The sequence below is a fragment of the Cnephaeus nilssonii genome, assembly GCF_951640355.1.
Source record: "Cnephaeus nilssonii genome assembly, chromosome: 2".
NCBI lineage: Eukaryota > Metazoa > Chordata > Mammalia > Chiroptera > Vespertilionidae > Cnephaeus > Cnephaeus nilssonii.
In genome coordinates, this window is record NC_137073.1 from 44621001 (window position 1) to 44642019 (window position 21019).

Sequence of the window (21019 nt, forward strand, 5' to 3'; positions counted from 1 at the left end):
GGGGCAGGGATTGGGGGGATGGAAATTAGTTGAGAAGGGAAAGTCTTTTATTGGAGCATATATATAGGCAGATCATTCTGTCTTAGAGGTGCTAACCCTTGAAATTGACAAGACCCTTTCTTTTCTAATTATGAAGCTATAGATATTAGCTTGTCCATCCAAGCTCCTGGCTGAGGTATTTGGGAGGAGGTGAAGAGGATGGTATAGGAGGTGTGAGAGTAAAGAGAGGGGTCCATGTTTTTAGGATGGAAAAACTCTTGGAGCCTCTCTGTTTTTTGAACTTTTAACCCTGAAACCATTGGTGGCAGGGTTCAATCACTGACAGCACAAGTTCATTGAATCACTTCAAGAGTTAGATTATTTCAAAAGCCCTGGTCTCAGGAGAAGATTAATCTTTCACTTTTATACTGGGTCAGTGGTTCACTTTAAGACACAAAACAAACTTTTTTTTTTTTATCCCAAGAATTAACTAATACCCAAAATGCTATCTTGACTCATAAAATCCGTCAGTTCTTGACATCATCCAGACCTACATCTAGAACTTCAATGTAAAATCCTTTTAGGCATGTGTTAGATTTCTGTGAAAACTTTGTTTAAATGTAAACTTCATACAACACTGTCAGTTTTTGTTTTAATAAAACTATAGATTTATATTAAAAAAAGAAAACAAAAGAGGTGGGGAGCAGTGTGTATCCATATTTTCAGGATCAACCCAGTTGTAACCTACAGAGAGGTGTCCCGCCACAGACCTACAAGGGGAGTGAGAATTAAGGCTTCATCAGCCATTGCTGGGAGCCAATACTCCACTTCTCAGACTCACATCGGGGCCCTGGCTAATCCCAGACCAAAGCCAACAAGTGCCTGGTAAGTGCCCAAATAAATATGCCTTAAGTATGAATGAGAGGCAGTACAGATTTAGGTCATGGAAGTACAGTGAGGAATGTAATTTAAAACACTACAGAAAGTGTTCCTATACAGTAGAAGTATAGATTATTTTTTCTAAAGTTCTCACCTTGCTCTCAAGTTCTCGTTCTTGTGGGAGGGGAGGCAGAGAAGGAAACTTAAACTTGTCAGTTAAAAATAATTCGGTCTGTTTGGGGTAAGTGCTATCTTTCAGAATTGCTACTCCTCCCTCTCCTAGCCTATATGTCACCTTAACATAGAGGAAGGGTTTGGCAAAGGTAGGTGTGGTCCATGCTGGCCTCTGCTTCTCCCCCCACCTACTGATAAAGTATGTGGCAGATAAAATGTGTGGTTTATTTTCTCAGCATCATAAAGGGGTCTCAGTGCTCCTCAACCCACCTGTACTGGGGCCCAACTCAAATCTATCTAGCCTCTGAATCATATTTATATCAGTGTGTGGGTTTAGTTATTCCAAGATTCTGCTGTGCATTATATCTTACCCTGTAAACTATTTTAGCAATTTCTATGTAAGTGTAAACATATTTCAAAATAAAAATTTATTCAAATAAAATAAAGAAAAATTATGCCAGCCAGGAGCCAAGGGAGACAGGCATAGGACCTTCAGCTTGCTCATCATATAGACCAGTGGTCGGCAAACTCATTAGTCAACAGAGCCAAATATCAACAGTACAACGATTGAAATTTCTTTTGAGAGCCAAATTTTTTAAACTTAAACTTCTTCTAACGCCACTTCTTCAAAATAGACTCGCCCAGGCCGTGGTATTTTGTGGAAGAGCCACACTCAAGGGGCCAAAGAGCCGCATGTGGCTTGCAAGCCGTAGTTTGCCAACCATGGACATAGACTAACAACAAGGCTATTGCCATTCTGCTATGGTCACCCTATGATGATTCAAGGTCACTTGCTTAGCAGTGTCTTCTGAGTCCAAATCTATCTGGTGCTTCTGTCCTTTTCACTGACCCATCTCTTCAAGCCCAGACCAGGAAGAGGACAAGGTTGTGTTGGGGCCCTAAAGAATGCAGGCCAACCATAGCCCCTATTATCTACCCTCCTAACCCTTTCTATTGCCTTCCCAGTAAGAATTCTGTTCCATCTTTCCTGCTGGTTAGAACTCCTCCTAAGTTTGTCTTCTCTGCTTTGACCTTATGGATGTTTCTTTTCTAAGGGGTCATGCTTCTAAGGGAGAAACCAAGCTTTATGGCTTAGCCCTGATGCTGGAAAAACATGAAGGGATCTTACAGTGAAACAATATTCTTCTCTTTTTTTGCTTCTCAGTCTCTGAACCCAAGGAACACAGCACCTCTATCTTAACCTCAGAGGCTGAAACGCCAGATACCTTTCTGCCTCCCTTGCATCTAGGCATAGCACATGACCTAAGTTCTATCAGTCAGATGCTTCTCCCAAGGCATTGAATTGGGGTGGAATGACCAACTATACCAAATCCACTCTGGTGATAAATGGAAGCAACAATAGCATCAGCTCTAGTGGGAGTGGGCAACATTCAATGGCAGTAGTGTCAGAGGCGCGAATCGCAGCGTCCAGTGTCCAGCTGCAAGGATAATGGTATCCTCATCAGACCGCCTGGGGCATGATTAGGCATGGTTCCTGACCGCAGCGGCTCTGAACCTCACTTCCTGAAAGTTCTGTTCGCTGTCGCTGAGCCGCAGCTGACTGGAGATTGCAGCTGCATCTAGGGCTGATTTAGCACTAGTAAACCACAGAAGCCAAGTTTAATAAAACAAACAAACAAAACAAAACCAAAAAAAGCACAGATTCCTTTGGAAATCAACACAGATCTTCAGGGCCTCATACAGCATGTCAGGATCAGGTCTTGGATGGAGATAGACATTTCTTTCCAGGGGTCACAAAAGCTCTCTAGGGGCCCTATACTGCAAAGGCAGCTTGTACTTAGCATGAACTTCAGACCCATTATTAGCACCTCTAGAATGGAACACTTTCGTCTTGGCTTTTTCTCAAGCTCAGCTTAGTAGGTAGAAAGCTAGTTAATTTTTTACTAAACTTTTCCTCCTTTATCTTGTTTCTTAGCCTTGGATAGATGACCCAGGTTGGACCTTATGCAGAAAAAAAAAAAAGTAATATATACTTTTAATTATATATGTATAATTAACAATTATATATGTGTGTGTGTGTGTGTGTGTAATTAGAGAGAGGAAGGGGGAGAGACAGAGAGAGAGAGAGAGAGACATTGATGTGAGAGAAAAACATTGATCTGTGTTGTGTTCTGACAGGGAATCTAACCAAAACCTTTTATTGTACAGGATGACACTCCAACCGAGACACCCAGCCAGGGATGGGTATATTTCTTAATACCTAACATAAAGGGATTTCCTAATAATCTGTTCTTGATTTTGAGCTTAATGATTTATTATAAGAGAACATATTTTGATTTTAATTATTTTTCAATATATTGAGATTTATAATCAATTTTAGCTAAGAATACAAGTATACTTAAAAAGAATGTGTAATTTGCCCTAACCGGTTTGGCTCAGTGGATAGAGCATTGGCCTGTGGACTGAAAGGTCCCAGGTTCGATTCCGGTCAAGGGCATGTACCTTGGTTGCGGGCACATCCCCAGTAGGAGGTGTGCAGGAGGCAACTGATCGATGTTTCTAACTCTCTATACTTCTCCCTTCCTCTCTGTAAAAAAAATCAATAAAATATATTTAAAAAAAGAAAAAAGAATGTGTAATTTGCATTTTGGGGCTCAGTGTTACATGGCCATTAAGTTAAATTTGCAGATCGTATTATTCAAGTCTTTTACTAGTATATCAGATAAGGGCTTAAGTCAGCAGTAGTTAATTTTAAAGCAGGTCAAACCCAGTTAATATTTCCTAATAATTTTTGGAAGTCATTTAATGTAAGTAAAGTGTCAGTCCGAATTTGAATTTTCTGAGGTTTTATTGTTTTTCCCTCAATAATGCTGCCAAGATAAGAAAAAAGAAATGTCCTTTGAACTTTTTCAGGTGCTATGCATAATCCAGCACAATGCAGAGAATCCTGCATTATAAGAGATATTTAGTTACTTCATTTTTCCCTTCTTAGAGGAAAAAACTTTCATAACATTTAAAATATATTTATTAATTTTTATTTGATAAGGCTTTCCATGCATTTTCAAGTATATTAGATCTGTTAAATTTAAAAGGATTTCCTTTAAGAAAAGAGAATAAATTTCTTGTATTACTCCGGGCGCCCTTGGAGCTTTCCAAGAATCATCTCTGTTAAGACCTTGAAATTTTAACATGGAAAAAAAACCATCAAACAAATATCTATATATGATTTAAATATTATAATACCTTTTATAATTATCTTAAGATATTAATTAGATTTTAAACTAGTTTTTGCATAGAAAAATTTTGGTTGGGATCACAGAATTAATCCTCCTTTTTAATTAGACCAATAATAAGCAACTTATTTTGAATTCCTAATTATTAGAGAAAACACAACATTTTACTTTCTCAAAATAAATTCTTATACTTTAGACATTTACCACAACTATATAATTTCTCCCAATTTAATTTGCACTTTGAACTTTTAAAGCTGGCAAGTCAAATATATTTAGCATTTCCTAGATGAATAACACTTTACATTTTTAAGAAAAATATAAGACATAGATTCAATTCTGTCCTCTAGGTTTTTTATGAGGCAAATTTAAACTTTACTTTTTATTTGCCAGTGGCTCTGGAAAACCAGGTTTGAAGACTAAAATCCAATTCCAATTATTTTAAGGCATTTACTTTGGATAAATTCTATAACAGAGAATTTACTGGTTTTCTTGAAGGCCTTAAAAGTTAACTTTTTAACAAGATTCATTAGCATTTTGAAAATTACTCTTTATTATGGAAATGCGAATACTGTTGCTGGAATTAGTTTGAATTTCTTTGGAGAAGACTTTTTCGCTGTTTTTCTTAGGAAAGAAAAAGAAACAGTTCTGGGTTTTTCATTTTCTATAACTCTTGCAGAGAGATTCCAGCTTAAGACCATCTAAATGTCCAAAATTGGACTATGCGCGCATTCTCTCTTACAGCTAGGTTCTCTCCCCACCAGCACAGAAATTCCAGACACATTTCTAAATTTTTAAGACTTTTTCATGGCAAAAAAGGAAATTTTAAATTAGCATACTGAGTGGGCTTCCATATTGGATAGCCATGTGTTTCCCTTCCCCTACATCCTGCTTACTTTGGGGAAGTTTCAGCAACAGATATATATATATATTTTATTTTTTATTTTATTTTATTTTATTTTATTTTTTCGCTTTCCAAAGTAATAACTAATCACCCAATTTGGCCAAGATTTGCATTTCCCTGCCACATTCCTCCACTCCCCTTCTGGAGTGGGCTCTAGGCAGTCCCGAATCAGGGACCACAGACTGAAAGCAGAGGCAGGCATTTCCTCTGGACCTTCAGCTATATAATGATTGCAAAGTTGTTTTCCTACCTTCTCCTATGCCTCTATATTTAAAACCATGGGCAGGTTTTCCAAAAAATCGAAAAGCTGTTCATACCTCACAGAACAGACCCTTGCTTGGAGCATAGCCTTAAGCATGGATACGCATATATTCTTTCCCTGCGATCCTGAATTTCCCATGTTTTACACCTAGTCTAGTACAGTACCCCTTCCTTACTTACTGCGTGCGCATGCCTTAGGGGCTCCTTTCGAATGACAATTGAAGTTCCCTCACACTCAGGTCCGCATTGAGTGCCACTTGGGCTGAACTCAGCACCGCGTTGGGCGCCACTTGTGCCGCGCCAGCACAGCCAAGGGTTCAGGGATCCTGAGCGGGGGCGATGAAGGATGGAGAAATGATAGACAAAGAGAAAAAGCTGGGTCTAGGTGGATCTTCTGTGCCTGGCTGAGGCCACAGAACAGATCCAGACTGCAAAGCTGGTGCTTTATTTATAATCAGGGACAAACAAGGTAATCTACAATGTTGTTGTAAGTTTCACTTGTTTTGGCAGCACTTGCTGCCCCTCCCACAGCCCACTAGCTACCCAGGAAAGATCTAGGGCAGTGATGGGCAACCTTTTGAGCTTGGTGTGTCAAACTTCGCCAAAAAACTGAGCATAACTCGGGTAGTGTGTCACTTTGAGGAAAAAACTAACTCCAAGACTCTAGTCGCAAATGTTTCATCCTCAGGAGCAGCAAATGTTTCATCCTCGGCATGCGGCCGCATGTCATCAGAAATGGCTATGCATGTCAGTGCTGACACGGGTGTCATAGGTTCGCCATCACTGATCTAGGGAGCAGTTACAAGATCAAGCTTAATTATGCTTAGAGGACTGTGCCCTCCAAGCTGGGACTTGTTTGTGACTTTGCCAGCAGGTCAGTCCGAGGCTTAACCCTATAACCGCTCCCTACATATATCCTTACTGCTATTTTGTCTGTTTGTCTTATCAGCTACTGAGATAAATATATATAAAATATCCCACTTGATTGTGGTCTGTAGAGAAAGGCCTAATTATTCAACACAGATTAGTACCAGGAAAAGTTCTAGAAAGTCATATAAATTACTTCTACCTCTGTCATTAAAGTGACACCACAGTTTTAATCCCTTCTCATTCCCTTTCTATCTATGCAGATTTGCATGAATTATTTAACTACTCTAATCTCCTCTTTAAAAATATCATGTTAAGTGCCTCATAAATAGTAAGTGCTTAGTACATTAATTTTCTTCATTTTATGAGGAGGAATTGATAGTTTACTCTAGAACAGAACAGTGATTATCACTGTATCCTCATAGATGGTTGGATATATTTAAGCTTAACTGTTCATAGAATTTCTAGTATGAACAATAGGTGTAAGCACTTATCATCTAGTTGTTATTATTTTTTTATATTTCTTTATTGATTTCAGAGAGGAAGACAGAAGGAGAAAGAGATAGAAACATCAATGATGAGAGAGAATCATTGATCGGCTGCCTCCTGCACACCCCCTACTGGGGATTAAGCCCACAACCCAGGCATGTGCCCTTGGCTGGAATCGAACCTGAGACCCTTCAGTCTGCAGGCTGTCGCTCTATCCACTGAGCCAAGCCAGCCAGGGCTAGTTGTTATTATTAAAGAATCTGTTTAAAATTTGTATTATGAGAGGTGCTTAACAGGTATCTAAGCTATCTATTGTTACATAACAAATTACTACCAAACTTAGACAGTTTTCAATCACAAACATTTATCACCTCAGTTTCTGTGGGGTGGAAATCTGGGCATGATTTATCTTAGTTCCTTAAGCTCAGAGTCTCTTGAGATGTGTCTTACGAGACTGTGATCAAGGTGTCCATTGTGGCTGCAGGTTCATTTGGGGAGTATCCACTCTGCGCTCACTCCTGTGGCCATTGGAGACCTCTGGTCTTAGCCAGCTGCTGGCTGCAGACATCATGGGTGCCACACGGGCCTCTCCATAAAGCTACTCACAACATGGCAAATGGGAGAGCAAAATAAAGCACCTAAGATAAAAGCCATAGTCTTTTAAAATATATATATATATATATATATATATATATATATATATATATATATTTAAGAGCAGTTTTAGGTTTATAGCAAAATTAAGCAGAAAACAGAGTTCTCATATATATTTTGCCCCCACACATGAACAACCTTCCACATCACTAACATGCCCTCATCCAGAGTGGTCATTTATTACAATTGATAAACCTACATTAACATATCATTATCACTCAAAGGCCATAGTTTACATTAGGATTCACTCTTGGTATTCTACATTCTCTGGTTTTTGACAATGGTATAATAACATCTATCCACTATTGTAGTATCTTCCTATATAATAAAAGTCTAATATGCTAAGTGTCTGGTTGTCAGTTATCCATTCAACCAATCAAAGCGTAATATGCTAAAGATATGCTAAGACCGCTCAACTGCTCACTAAGACGTGTACTGACCACTAGGGGGAAGATGCTCCGACTGGTAGGTTAGCTTGCTGCTGGGGTCTGGTGGATGGGGACTGAGCAAGATGAGCCAGACATGCCCTGGAGCCCTCCCACAGACCCTCCCCGGCTGGCCAACCTCCTGAGTCCTTCCCCAGCCCCAATCGTGCACTGCTGGGGTCCCTCAGCCTGGTTGGTGCCCTCTCACAATCTGGGACCCCTCAGGGGATGTTGGCCCGATCCCGCAGGCTAGGCTGAGGGACCCATATATTCATGTACCAGGTCTCTAGTACTAAATAACTTCACTGCCTTAAAAATCCTCTTCCTCCCATTGATACCTAGCAACCATTAGTCTTTTTACTGTCTCCATAGTTTTGTATTTTCCAGCATGTCATATAGTAGAAATCATCCAGTATGTGACCTTTTACAAATTGGCTTCTTTCACCTAATAGTACACATTTAAGTTTTCTCCATGTCTTTTCATGGCTTGACAGCTCACTTCTTTTTAGCACTAAATAATGTTCCATTGTCTGGATGTAGCAGAGTTTGTGTATCCATTTACTTACTGAAGGACATCTCAGTTGCTTCCAAGTTTTGGCAAGCCATAGTCTTTTTGTAACCTAATCTTGGAAGTAACTTCCCATTCCTCCTGCTGTATTCAGTTCATTGGAAGCAAGTCAAAAAGTCCACCTCACACACAAAGGGGAGAGATTACATAAGGGCATGAATACCCCCTTGGTATTCCCTGGGAATACCCTGGGAGAAGGCTGTCTTAGAAGTTGCCTATCACATCAGGGGAGACAAATGTTTACAGCTACCTTGACCATACCCAAGCAGCCAGCCAGTTAAAGAATGCCCTTTATAAGCCTGTGCCTGAAAAGAATCCACTCTTGTTTAACGTAACATAACTAACCAAAGTTCTAAAAACTGCTGAGCAGAAAAATGGGTGCACTTGACCCTCATGAGAACAATCTTAAGTCGATGCACAGCACTTTAAAATTTGCTGCCAACTCATTTTTCTAGAAAAACAGAATCTATTTCTAGCAGATTGTCTTGGACAGCTGCCCATCCCATTCAGGTTCTTATAAAAGGGACATCCCAGTTATGCTATGTAATTTGTTCCACTCCTCTGCAGAGAGGAGTATATAATAGAGAATAAAATACCCAATAAATAAAATAATTTCAGTGTTATTGCATATGTCATATATAGTAAAATATAACATACAGATGCTACATTTTTTACCTTTTAGAGGAAATTCCCATTATTTTCCCTCAGCTGGAATGGAAAGGTGAAAATCCAGTGCCTTCTTTCCTCCTCAGATCAAAAAATCCCCATACTAGTCCAACATTTGGTGGGGAAAGTGTGAACCCGTCTCTTGGTGAGAACAGTGGATTAATGTGCTTATATACAGCTTTTCTCAGGTGGATTCATTATTAATTCTCCGAAAGATATGTCAAATTTATGCATAGCTCCTCAATGCATCTTTGCCTTATTGGATTGTTATATCCAATCTAAATATGTTCTCGTGTTAAAAAACTTGGTGATTGTGCCTTACGCAGAAACTGAAAGTTGGTACAATAGTTAGAATACAGTGACACCCATCACCACAAGAGGGAGTAGAGAGCCACAGAAGTATTCCATTTAATGTTTTTTAAAGCTACATTCAGCTATTCTGGAGAAAACAAAACTTGTGCTGTTTCTATCTTCCCCATCCCTTTCCCCCTTTGAATAATCTAGAGTGACTCCTCCAAGGAAAACACCCCAGGACTGATTCACAAAGAAGTGGGTTCCTGTCTCATTGCTGAAGGCACCCTGCAGTGCCTGTCTCTGATTTCTGATTTGCCACCAGAGGTCGAGTACAGTTGACCCTTGAGCACCAAGATTTGAACTGCGTAGGTCCACTTATATGTGGATTTTTTTCTATAAATACTGTAAATATATTTTCCTTATGATTTTTTTTTTCAGAGAGAGAGAAACATCAACCTGTTGCTCTATTTGGTTTTTATGCATTCATTGGTTCATTCCTGTATGTGTCCTGACTGGGGGGTTGAACCTGCAACCTCGTTGTATTGGGAGGATGTTCTAACCAACTAAGATACCCAGTCAAGGCTGGTTTTCTTAGCATTTTCTTTTCTCTAGTTTACTTTAAGAATACAGTATATGCCCTAGCCAGTTTTGCTAAGTGGTTAGAGGGTCAGCCCTTGGACTGAAGGGTCTCGGGTTTGATTCAGGTCAAGGACACATAACTCATTTGTAGGCTGGATCCCTGACACTGGTCAAGGCACACGAGGAGGCAACCAATCCATGGATCTCTCTCACATCGATGTTTCTCTCTTTCTCTGTGTCTCTCCCTCTCCCTTCCGCTCTCTCTAAAAATCAACGGAAAAAAATATCCTCAGGTGAGGACTAACAACAAAAAATATAGCACATAATACATATAATATACAAAATGTATCTTTTTAAATATATTTTTATTGATTTCAGAGAGGAAGGGAGAGGGAAAGACGGATTGAAATATCAATGATGAAAAATTTGATAATAAATTACCAAATGTCTGCCACAAGAGCTTATTCTTCTACTAGGGGCCCAGTGCATGAATTCATGCGCCTTGAAAGGAACTGTGGGCCGCGAGGTGCAGTGGACACAGGGACGGGTCTCAGCCCCTCCTGCTGCGACCCCCCAGTGCTGACAGTGCCGGCCCCACTCACACCCGCTGATGGCACAGAATGATTGGGGCCGGCAGCGCCAGCAGCAGGTGCAAGTGGGGGCTGCTGCCCCAATCATTCCTAGGAGCAGGGGGAGGTGGAGAAGCCCTCAGGAACGATTGGGGCCGGCAGCCGCTGCTCGCACCTGCTGACTGTGCTGGGCGATTGGGGCTGGCACCAGGTGCCAGCAGTGGGTGTGAGCAGCGGCTCCGGCGCTGGCAGTGGGTGCGAGTGCCAGGCAGGACCATGGCGTGTGGGGGCAAAGAATTTTCAGTAACCATCAGAGGCTTGCTCAGATGACAGCGACTGGTGCCTCACCTTGGTCTGGCGCCCCTGCTCACCTGCTCCACCATCTGGCCTTGGCCGACGCCTGCCATGTTCTGTGCTCTGCTGCCTGCTGCTGACGCCCACCATGTTCTGTGTGTGTCCCCTGGTGGTCAGTGTATGTTATAGTGACCAATTGTTTGGTTGTTCCACAGTTCAGTCCATTTGCATGTTAGCCTTTTATTGTATAGGATTAGATTTTACAACCTTTCTCCAAAGAGTTCAAAGTGTTGTACTGAATGAAATGCAAATGTCTTTTCAACACTGTCAGAGGCTAGTCATGGCAGTGGGAGAAAAGATGGAAGGGAGGTGGAGAAAACAATAACCAAGATGCCTTAAAGACTGGAGATGACTTCAGATGACTGGAGAAAGAGCGATGGCTCCATCTTTGATTGTGAAAACTCAGATGGCAAAAGGAATGAGCATACAAATAAAGTCCTGCACTACAGCGATCTCGAAAGCTTGGGGAAGCTTATTGCAACTTGGGAGACACATTGTGTCCTAAACCTTGGAATCCTGCAGCAGATTTAGATCCAGAACATCTCATGCTACAATTCCCTGAACTCCTCTCCCTAATGCCCTCCTGCTGTTAACACTGGTCCCTCTTATACAATGCTCATTTATTATGGATAAATATTGGCCTCCAATGCATCACAAACTTGTACTTCTGCCATTGGATCAGCATTCGTTCCTGGCTGTATGTCTGCTCGAGTCAATATGATTTTATTCTCAGGCCCCCAAATCTCAGGAACTTCTCAGAAGCAGGTCAGCCTTGTCCCCAGGCTGAGAAGTCACTACATCAAGGTCTATCTCAGAAGTCTCAGCAAAGAAGCATGGAGTCCAGTGGCTTGTCATTATCCCTTTCTGCAGTCAGGGGTTATGAAGCTGTGGTTGTGCAGACCTGGGTCACATGCCACCTGTAGAGCTGGGGTGAAGTTAGCTCCACCTGCGCTGAGAGAACTAAAAGAGGAGATTCCCAGTGAATGTGGGACTATTAGAAATAGAGTTAAGTGAATTCTGGGCAGCCAAGAAGCAACACATGTCCACCTCAACTACTTTTCAGCCCTTCCCTCTCCATAGTTTCCTAACACAACCTCCTTTGCCTTCCACTGGGATGTCTAAATACAGTGCAAATAAAGCCCTTGGTGTCGTACACTGTGTTGGCCCTGACTATCAGCAACCACACACTGGTCATTGCTGTATGATGAGGATCATTAATATTCATTTCCTTAGTACAGTCATCTGTCGCCTAATGACAGGAATATGGTCTAAGAAATGCAGCATTAGGCGACTTTGTCATTGTGCTAAAACCATAGAGTGCACTTACACAAACTTACGTCACACCTAGTCCACACAGTAGAGCTTACTGCTCCTAGGCTACAAACCGGTATGGCATGCTGCGGTACTGAATGCTGTAGGCAACTATAACACAGTGGGAAGCATTTGTGTATCTGAGCATACCTAAACACAGAAAAGGTACAGTGAAATATGGCATAAGAGATAAAAATGCTACACCAGGAAAGGGCCCTTACCATGAATGGAGCTTGTAGGACTGGAGTGGCTCTGGGTGAGCCAGGGAGTGAGTGGGGAGTGACTGGGAAGGCCCAGGACATGACTGTGCACTACCGTAGACTTTATAGACACTGCGCACTTGGGCTACACTACATGTATTTAACTTTTTTCTTTCTTCAATAATGAATTAAACTTAGCTTACTGTGACATTTTTACTTCACACGCTTTTTAATTTAAAAAAATTTTAGACTTTTAAAATAGCAGATTAAAACACATACATTGCACAGCTACACAAAAATATTTACTTTATTTACCTATTCTATAAGCCTTTTTCTATTAATTTTTTTCTTTTACTTTTTAAAGTGTTTGTTTTTTTTTGTTGTTGTTGTTGTTGTTAAAAACTAAGACACAAACACCAACTTTAGCCTAAGCCTACACAGGATCAGCATCATCGATAGCACCGCCTTCCACCTCCACATCTTGCCCCACTGGCAGGTCTCCAGAGGCAACAATGCATGGAGCTGTCATCTCCTGTGAGGACGATGCCACTAGGTAACGCACCATGAACATTCCTCTCTGTGACATTACAACACCTACGATGTCACTAGGCAATAGGGAATTTTCTGCTCCATTATAACCTTACGGGACCATCATCAAATATGTGGTCCATTCTTTACAGAAACATTATTATGTGGCACATGACTATACTGTTTTAGTCTCTGCTCATATCTTTCATTAATTTCTGTTGCCCCAAGTATTACACACACACACACACACACACACACACACAGGGAGCCAAGCCAAGCTAATGGCAACATCTGACAACAACCACGAAGACCTGAGATAACCATCATGGTGACAGGGAAACGTCAAGGATGGTCAGGGTGGTGGAAGGCATTTATTACCATTTTCAAATTGACCTCAGAACATGGCATGCTATCAATACAAAATTCACATAAAACAAATCATTCTTTCAAGTAAACTTCTCAATCTCTCCCTTTGAGCACGGTATTTCAAAAATAAACAAAAAAGAGTGGACACTTTTTATACACATCTGGTTCCCAGAGTAATCACATGTAATCAAATAAATTATTGAGTGGTTCATTAGGAAGGAGTGATTGCACTTCCACAATGAGACATCTTCTCCAGCTTTTCAGAGCAAGAAACATATATGATGAGAATAGAACAATTTTTCCCGAAAGACAACCTTTTTCCTCAATGTGATTCAGTTCTGCCCACAGTCTGAGCTGGCCACTGGAAAATCCCACTATCAGCCTTTTGGGTGATCCTGGGGGTATTGCCTCGTGGGAACTAGGTCTCCTGGTTCTCTCAGGCCTACAATGAACAATGTGGGCTCAGGAGCTGGAGGGCAAGGACTCCCACCTTGCTAGGCTTGAGAGGACACAGGCAAAAGGGAAGCGCATGGTGACTAAAGGGCGGCTCTGGAGGCCGTCAGCCTGGCTTATCATCCCAGCCACCCCTTACCCCTGTGAGTCCTCCAACAGTCCTCTCCTTCGGGGCCTGTTTTTTTTCTTGTCTATAAAATGGTGATGAGTTCCTAGCTTCCAGAGTTGTGATAGACACAGGTGGTCCACAGAGAGAGTTAGCATAGAGCCAGGCATGTGCTACTAAACAAACATCCGTTTGAATTACGCTTTTTGATTTGTGTTGTACTGTTGTTGCTTTTTATTTTGGTTTATGTTTAAGTGCTCAGGAGGTAAAGCTCAGCATGAACTCTTACTTCCATCAGGAGAAGGGCTGTCATTGACAACTTAAAACAGCCTTGAACTGAGAAAGGCGGCCACCATTGGATAATTTCGTTCTTCCCTGGAAATAGGAAAGCACCAGGTTTAGATTTCCCTTTACCTACCACTTGGAAGGGCTAGCAAACAAATCTTAAGCAGCATACAGAATGTTTAATTACCTAATGTGTGTGTGTTTTCTTGAGTTTGTGCTTCTATTTCAAATTATTTTGACTTTTAACTCTGGCCCAAGGGTATAATATGACTCATCACACAATCCAAAAAAAGAAAAATTCAGAGCATTATTAATAGTGGTAGCTTCTATTTATTGATATCCTGTTCTGAGTGCTCTATGTGCCTTTAATGATTATTTGAGATGGGCACTCTGGATGTGCCCATTTTATAGATGAGGAAACTGAGGCTCAATGAAATGAAATCACTTTCCCAAGCTTCAACTACAAAGCTTGTTTCTTAACCTGCTTTGCAGCCTTCCAAAGTAGTTTAAATAAATGATCACAAATGCTTAAAAATAATAAACCTTAATTTGAACCAATACATTCTCATGATATTTCAGGACAGACTTTAATTCTGAATTCTAGCAGTTTTTTCTCCACTGACCAGGCCAGGTGCTCACTAGTCTGTTTCTTGGCAAAGTTTCCTGGGAATAGAGGTTCCTTGGGTTCCCTCTCCCTTCTCTAAAAGAGCAAGAATTTTTTACAGGAAATGCAAAACCAACCTAGTGATCATCTTCTAGCAATCAGAACTCTCTCCATTATAAGAACAGAAACATGTATTGGCTCTTGACACTGAAGAAGTCCAAGGCAAGGCTGACTGCAGGCGTGGCGGAAAGCACTGCCTCATATGATACACCAGGACTCATTTTCTCTCCACCTCTTGACTCCGCTTTCCAGGTTTGCTTCTTTCTCGGGCTGGCTCTCTCCTCATGGAGGCACATTGGCTGCCAGCAGCTCCAGGCGCACAGCCTCATAGTTTCACATTCAGTGGGAGGAGAGAATGGTTCTTTGCCTGTGTCTCAAGCAGCAGTCATAGGATGATCTATTTAGTTGAGCCTGATTATGTGGCTGCATTCCCTATTCATCCTGGAACCAATCACTGACTCAAAGGGGGTAAAATGCTCTGATTGGCCAGACCCAGGTCATGTGCCCAACTGGCACCAGAAGTGACAGTAGCACCTGGATAGAGAGATGGGGACAGGTGCTAGTCCTAAAGAAAAACCAGAATGTTGTTAACAATTGAAAGAGAATGCGTGTCTAGCTGCAAATGTAAAAGACAAAACATAAGTCATTATAGGCCCTAATTCCCTATGAGCCTAGGTACTCAACTATATATATTACCTCTTTTTTTTTTTTAACCAGGGGCAAAGGTAAATGCAGTCTTCCACTACCACAAATTATGCAGTCGAGTGTCCCGCATTTGGGGAAATCGCAGGGGTCAGCACAGCTGGAATGCAATGCGTGAGACTCACCCTGGGAAAACCACCTTCATGATCTTGATCTCTCTCCTGCCAGGTAAGTAGCGACTATACATGTTCTTAACTAGACTCCAGGCACATGTAATGACAATAAGACATAACATTAGAAATCAGGACAATTCCTAAAATCCAGGCCAGACAACTCCTGACAACACATGGGCAGTATGTTCTGGCAAAGTATAGATTTACTAGTAATCAGTTAATATAAAGCACCTCTTACTCAACAATTAAGTTAGGCCAAAGGCAAAACCTTCAAATCCAGAGCAACATAACAAGTGCCAATCATCCCTTTTCATCCACACTCACTTTGTCATGACCTTGGAAATTCTAGGATTTAAAACAAGGAAGTCCTAATAGAGAATAAAGGAGCCAGAGGCAAGGAGGCTTAGAAGTTTTCAGCTTATCCTTAAGTGCTAACAGAGGAGAAAGGCTCTTCTCAGATGGGGTCCATATGGTTTACATACCATATACATAGCGCTTATGTCAAATCCTCAGCCAGAGACAAGGGTGATGCAGAAGGAACCCACCAATCACTTTTCCCAGAGCTGGAATCCACTGCGAACAGGATCTCAGCCAGGCAGTGGGGAATGAGAGGGGTCATTGTTGGAGGGAGCCACAGATTGGCAAGACGGAATTTGGTTTAGATGGATGAAACTGCTAGCAGAGTTCTGGTGCCTTTGGTTGAATATGTTATTATGTTCCAAACGTAAAAGAAAGGCACCGCATGATAGCTAGTGAGTGCTTTCAAAATGAGGATGAACATTTAACTCTAAATCTGAATCTTCCTCAAATATCAACTGCTAATATAAAATGCCCTAAGGATTAAGCAAGTCTTCTAAATACACTCTCATTTACTTTTTATTGAATTTATCGGGGTGACATTGGTTAATAAAATTACATAGGTTTTAGGGGTACAATTCTATAATACATCATCTGTATATTGTATTGTGTGTTTATCACTCTGAGTCAAGACTTCTTCCATCACCATTTACCCCCCTGTACCCTTCCTTATATTTAACTGCATAACACACCGTGGAGAGTATCCTCATGAGATTCATTGCCTAAAGTTGGCAATCACTTTTAGAGCTGGTTCAAAAGAATATTTGAAGAATCGCATGAGCAAAGAAGCCAGACACAAAAGAGTAAATATTGAATGATTCCACTTAAATGAAGCTCAAAAACAGGCAAAACTGATCTCTAGCACTAGATAGAAGTCAGAACAGTAGATAAATTGGGTGAGGAACTTCTGGGTGATAGAAATACTTTTCTTAATCAGAGTGCTGGTTAACAGGTGTATTCACTTTGTGAGAAATTTCTAGAACTAAAACCTTATGATTTTCTATATGTATGTTATATGTCAATAAGTTTAGTGAGAGGAGGAAGAGGAGGGTAGGGGAAAAACAAAAGAAAGACCGAAAGGAAATTAATTGAAATTTAAAACAAACAAAAAAATAAAATAACAAGAGCCTAAAAAGATGTTTCATTAAGTAAAATCACAAGGAGCTATAATGACACACCAATTAGAACAGCTAAAACTTAACCAATGGTGATACTGACAAATGCTGGTGAGGATTTGGAAAAACTAGTTTGGTGTTCATGTAAAGTGGTATAGCCATTCTGGAACATGTTTTGTGCAGCATTTACCATATGGTTCAACAATCACATGCTAGGGCATTTATTCCAGAAAAATAAAAAATTATTTCACAAAGAATCTATACACAAATATTAATAACAACTTTATTCATAGTAGAAAAATACTGGAAATGACCCAAATATCCTTCAGTGTATAAATGGTTGAACAAACTCTAGTACATCCATATAATGGAATACTACTCAGCAATAAAAAGGGATGAATTACTGATACACACAACAACCTGGATAGACCTCAAGGATGTCATGCTTAGTGAAAAGAGTTAATTGTCAAAGTTTATATACTTTATGATTCCATTTATGTAACATTCTCAAAATGATAGCACTGAAGAGATAGAGAGAAGATGACTGGTTACTAGGGATGGGAGGGGGATGGAGTGGGAGGTGGTGTGAGCACAGAGAGGTAGGTGGCAGGAGAGAAGTCTTCTGTGGTGATGGAACAGTTCTGTATCTTGATTATGGAGGTACAATTGGATACAATGACATGAAACTATGCACACACACAGACATGCACGTTAGAAAAATGAACCCTATATAGTGAAAACTAAATAAGGTCTGTGGTCTAGTAACAACATACCAATATCAATTCTGGATTTTGATATTGTGCCACACCTGTGTAACAGGTCACCTTCAGAGAAAACTGGATGAAGGTTACGCAGGACGCAGGACGCTCTGCTATCTTTATGAGTCTCTAATTGTTTTTTAATGAAAGCTTTTTTAAATAACAGGAGAGTCTTTAACCCTCTCCAGTTTTGATTAGCCCCATACACATTTGCTTCTGCTGCCTCCCCTAGGCAGGGTTGCTACCCCAGTCTTACTGTTAAGCAAGTGCATCTACCGATAATACCCATGGTGAGGGGAAGACCAACAAGCGTCTGAGGCTCACTGGTTCATCTCTCTTGCTCCTTGGGCTCGTGTGATTTGCATAGTGGGTTTCACATCAACTTAGAATTTAAGACTCTTTTCCTAAAAGTGGAATCTTCATGTATATGTAGAAAGATTTTTTTAAATATTATGAGAACTAAATAGAAGAATTAAAGGTAAGCTACGTAGGGAGACCATCTGCATTGAAATTAGCATTGGAAAAGGATGAACAAATTGAGGCTGTTTGGAACAAATTCCAAACTCGAGTTGTGCTGACAGCAGCCAGGAAGTCAGAGACTCTTCCCAAAGTGGCTAAAGGGAGTGGGAGCCAATGTCCTATCGGGGGATTGCTTCTTTAAATGTCTGGGAGAAAGGAGTGTGGCAACGGCCACGTGAACGCAGATTAGAGCAGACATCTTTCTTGGCCTGCTGATAAATGCAAAACTGGTTCAGCACCCAGAGTAGGTTTTCACACAATCAGCCCTGTTATTATTACTGTCCTTGATTGAAATTATGTGGTTCATCAAGAGACAGATAAAACAAACTGAAACTAAAACTTCAAAAGCCCATCTTTTTGTAATCAGGAAAAATAAAAATTCCTGTCATGAGTTAAAGCAGTTATCAGGAACTGCTGTGATGTGTCCAAAAAGAACTTTGCACACCAACTCTCTAGACATAACCCAATGAAAAGGAAAAGATCCCTGTCCTGGCTAGAGCCACAGGGAAAGCCACTGGGGATGAAATACATTAAGGGTCTAAACCTCAGGCTACATTCCTGGGCCTGATTTCCAATCCTTTGCCAGCAAGAGGACATGCTGTTTAACTTTTTTCCCTTTATTTACTTACTAGAGGCCCGGTGCACGAAATTCATGCACGGGAGGGGCGGGGTGTCCCTCAGTTCAGCCTGCACCCTCTCTGATCTGGGACCCCTCGAGGGATGTCCGACTGCCCGTTTACATACCGTATACATAGCATGGGCAGTTGGACATCCCTCTCACAATCCAGGACTGCTGGCTCCCAACTGCTCGCCTGCCTGCCTTCCTGATTGCCCCTTACCGCTTCTGCCTGCCAGCCTGATCACCCCCTAACCCCTCCCCTGCCAGCCTGATTGATGCCTAACTGTTCCCCTGCCAGCCTGTTTGCCCCTAACTGCCCTCCCCTGCAGGCCTGGTCACCCCTAACTGTCCTTCCCTGCAGGCCTAGTCACCCCTAACTGCCCTCCCCTGCAGGCCTGGTCCCCCCAACTGCTCTCCCCTGCAGCCTGGGTACCCCCTAACTTCCCTTCCCTGCAGGTCCGGTCACCCCCAACTTCCCTCCTCTGCCTGCCTGGTCACCCCTAACTGCCCTCCCCTGCAGGCTTGATTGCCCCCAACTGCCCTCCCTTGCAGGCCTGAAAACTCCCAACTGCCCTCCTCTGCTGGCCATCTTGTGTCCACATGGGGGCAGGATCTTTGACCACATGGGGGCAGCCATCTTGTGTGTTGGAGTGATGGTGAATTTGCATATTACTCTTTTATTAGATAGGTTAGAGGCCTGGAGCATCGGTGGGGGCCGGCTGGTTTGCCCTGAAGGGTGTCCCATATCAGGGTGGGGGTTCCCTTGGGGCATGGGGCAGCCTGGGCGAGGGGCCTGTGGTGGTTTGCAGGCTGTCCATGCCCCCCGGTGACCCAAGCGGAGGCCCTGGTATCTGGGATTTATTTATCTTCTACCATTGAAACTTTGTAGCCTGGAGCGAAGCCAAGCCTCCTGCTTGCTCCGTGGCGGCAGCCATTTGTGTTGGAATTTATTTATCTTCTATAATTGAAACTTTGTAGCCTGGAGTGGAGGCCTCGGCCGGCCAGGGTGTGTGGAAAGCTTGGCTTCCTCCATTGCCGGGGAAACCCAAGCCTCCCTCCTGCTTGCTCAGTGGCTGCAGCCATCTTGGTTGGGGTTAATTTGCATACTCACTCCTGATTGGCTGGTGGGCATGGCTTGTGGATGTAGTGGAGTGATAGTTAATTTGCATATTACTCTTTTATTAGATAGGATTTTTAATCTGAGGATATGTTTTTATTGATTTTGAGAGAGAGAGAGAGAGAGAGAGAAACATCAATATGAGAAATATTGATCAGTTGCTTCCTGCATGCGCCCCACCTGGGATCGAAGGTGGAATCTTTGGGTGTACAGGCCCATGTTCCAATCAACTGAGCCACACCAGCCAAGGCTTGTTAATTTTTCTTTTTCACAACGCAGGAAGCTCCAGGCAGTGATAAACATGTGACAAGGGAGCAGAGAGAACCAAACCAGTCAGAGGCATGGCTGGCAAGAAACATGGAAGGGCCAGTTCAATCATGTGCTTCTGAGTCCTGGCCTGGTGGCTCAGGGGACACAGATTTACCTCCCTGAGGACAAGGACTTGAAGCCAGTTTATCCAGCTTCACAAATGGGGCCACAATCTATTTCTTAATTGTTTGCTGTTCCTATTTCTCAAATATCCCCAAGAATTAAAATATTAATTGTTAATTAAAATGTTCCTTCTTTGTTTTCACTCAGATTCTTCTACTCAATACAGTTTGTAATCTATTTCATGCCATAGGCTTATTCACAAACATTTTTATTTTGAATGAAAAAAAAAGGCCTGTAAACATTTTTCTTTTACCTACACTGGCACAACACACACACACACACACACACACACACACACACACATCCTTACCATTGATTTTGAAAAGAAATCTGCCACTACTTTGAGCTCGTTGCTTTTAAAGCATGAGTTGAAAACTCAAAAAACTGTGAAAATGTTAAAGCCAGAAAGTGTATTCGAGACTAACATAGCCTTTCTTGGGACCCTCCTCATCCAGGGAATCCCAATTTAATACTAACTTACCTGTGGCCTAGTCTGTCCCCACGTGTGTAAACTCCTCAAG